The 2,881-nt window shown below is 33.2% G+C and overlaps 1 long non-coding RNA gene across 1 annotated transcript; it reads left to right on the top strand.

Moving 5' to 3' along the window:
* Positions 1–1,599: 1,599 nt before the first annotated feature.
* LOC117320160 lies at positions 1,600–2,762 on the top strand. Its single transcript, XR_004530934.1, has 3 exons — positions 1,600–1,705; positions 2,172–2,330; positions 2,720–2,762. It is a non-coding gene; the product is annotated as an uncharacterized LOC117320160 (long non-coding RNA).
* Positions 2,763–2,881: the final 119 nt, after the last annotated feature.

Here is a 2,881-nt window from a genome sequence, read left to right on the forward strand (position 1 = left end):
ATCTGAATGGTTTCACAGATAAAACAAGAGGCCCCGAGGGCCTGTATCGCTCACTGGTTTTATGAGATATGAAACAAGAATGATGCTTAAGTTTATTTTGTCGCTGGTATTTCTATGTCAATATATCATAAGCATTTTATATGGGTACATGTACATTGGTTTATTGTTATTCTAAAAATGTCAATTTAGCGAAATTGACCTATTTTGGTCCCATCCTTCAGCCCCCGGGAGTTAACCCAAACATTCGTACAATTTTGAATACCCACCCATAACCATGCTACCATACAATGCAGGTTTTATACCAAATTGTGCAATTAATCCATGAAATGAAATTGACTTTGGGTACAACCCCATAGGGATTGCTACCACACCAATGTTGAGTTATATCCATAACAGAGAAACCAATTGACCCCTTTTGACCCTGCCCCCCCAGGGGTCAACCCCACCATTTTTACAATTTTGAATCCCTACCCAAAATGATGCTACCAGTCAAGTATGAGCTATATCGATTGCTTAGTTTCAGAGAAGAAGTTATTTTATGTCAATTAAGCCAAATTGACCAAGAGATTAACACAATCCTGATGTAAAAATAGGCCCAGGGTTCTTTCCCCACCCCCAAGGGACTTATACAATCATATTGAATTGATATCAAATATGAAAAGTTTTCTTCATATTTTGCATGTAAAACGCTGTATATTTATATACAGTACCTATAGCTACTAGGCTATTATCTACATCTTGCTGGTAAATTAAAAAGCAACAAATCACAAATCACAGTTTATTGTTAATATTGACATTGGATCTATTAAAATAGATGGAATTGATATCTAATTTTAAAATATTGTCCTTAACAAATGAGGTATTTGTTGAAAAAAAAGTGTAATAACTTTTAAAAGCCGTCATGCTAATTTTGATATTTTCTAAGATCAAAATAGAAAGGAATAACAACTTTGTTTACAAGATATTGAAAGACATTGCACACTTTCAACAAAAAAAGTAGCAGACACTTCCTGTATTTTCAATACATATCGTGTATTGTTAATAAACTTATCGAAATGCATATCATATTGTTTCGACATTTCTAATACCCAGGCCTAAAATATAAGTTTGTTTTTAAACACATAAATGCAAATTTTGAACTACTTAAAAATATAAAAGATGGTTTAAAGTATGAATGTTAATGACATGTACCTAAGTAGAAGTTGATTTGAAAAAATTTAAAATGTTTGACTTCTTAAGTAAAGGTTTGATTGAATAAGAAATGTTTAAACTACTTTTAGAAGTAGGTTTGAAACTTTAAGATGGTTAAAACCATTATGTATATCGGAACGTCTAAACCATTACATTCATCAGGACTGTGAAAACCATTATGTCCGGTTGGTTTGACACACTTAAGTGGAAATGTTTAGTCATGTTTGATATCAGTTTAATTTGTATTCTCGCTTTATTTCAATATCTCCTTTTACATCTGACTAACGCCTCCTACAGTACTTTCAGTACTTTGATTTAGTTATTGAAGATGCTGATTAACATATGTTAGCTATATGTTATATTATAATGAGTCTGTTTTTGACTGGTGAAGTGTAACAGGTGCTTTGTTTTATGTTACAGGTTCATGTACAATTCATTTGACAGTTGGGCTCCCTATTTTGTTATACTGCTGTCTGTGATCTGTGTCCTTTTTACATACATTACTGTACTAATGGTGAGTAGAGAATTAAATTCAACTCAAAATAAATGTACTTATTTATTAATCTTAATTGAACCTTATTATTGATCTTCTTTAGGTTAATGTACATATGTCTTAAAATTTGGTTTTATGAAGTTCACTGCACTAAATTATTAGTCCCCTAACGGTGAAACTAGGGAGCACTATATAATTGGGATAAGTGTTTAACAGCAGAAATCATAAATTATATTTATTACAATGCCACCACTGAGAATCAAACCCGGACCCTTGTTGGCTTTCTAGACAACTCTCATTTCTACCAGATGGGGTAAGAAAATTCCTCTGGCCTAGCTGCAATTGGCTAGAAGATATTATATACTGGCTTATAGAATATGTACTATATATTTATTTATCCTGATTAAGATAAATGTATTTATGTTGTTGATATTTATCTACTGTATCCACATGTCTTTGTATCATCAAACTTCACTGTATTCTTCAGCTCTTGTCCCTGTGTCACATTGTACATGGTCACCAACTCTATGTACATCCCGTACATGTAGTATTCATCATCATCTGTTTGGCCTGCTGTGTGGCTGGAACAATCGGTTACTCTGAGCTTTGGGCCACTGAATGGTTCCTGATCTGGTTGTCTCTAAAGGTAGTCAAAACACTCACCCCCCAAAACTCGAATTAGTAAGCAGAGATACGCATGCCCACACCAACGTAATATCTCTGAGGAGTACTGGACACATGGCACATACATACTTTATTTTGTAACTTTAAGTGAAAGTATGGCGCTAGTACTCCTGACCAGGACAAGCAAAGCCAATTAAAAACAGACACTTTCCCATTCACAAATTTTAATTTTAATTTCAAATTTGTCTTTATTTCTGAGAATTGGTTGAAGATGTAGACTAAGTACAAATTTTTAAAGTTATGTACACATTTACTGTCAGTATACTGTGTTGATTTCAATTTTTTTTTTTTTTAATTGTTGTGGACAGCATACCATTCACAGCTATATATCTATTTTACCCTTTGTTTTAGGTCATTGGTCCGTTCCTCCAAATCGGATGTGTGATCTTGATGACTTAATGTCTATATCATCATAGACAGTGTTCCCTTCTAAGTGGTTAATAGTCATTGATTCAAATGTTTTTCTTTTGAAAACCCCCAAAAACCCATTTGGGGCATTGGCTTTTTAAAATA

This window comes from Pecten maximus, unplaced genomic scaffold (genome assembly GCF_902652985.1).
Source record: "Pecten maximus unplaced genomic scaffold, xPecMax1.1, whole genome shotgun sequence".
NCBI lineage: Eukaryota > Metazoa > Mollusca > Bivalvia > Pectinida > Pectinidae > Pecten > Pecten maximus.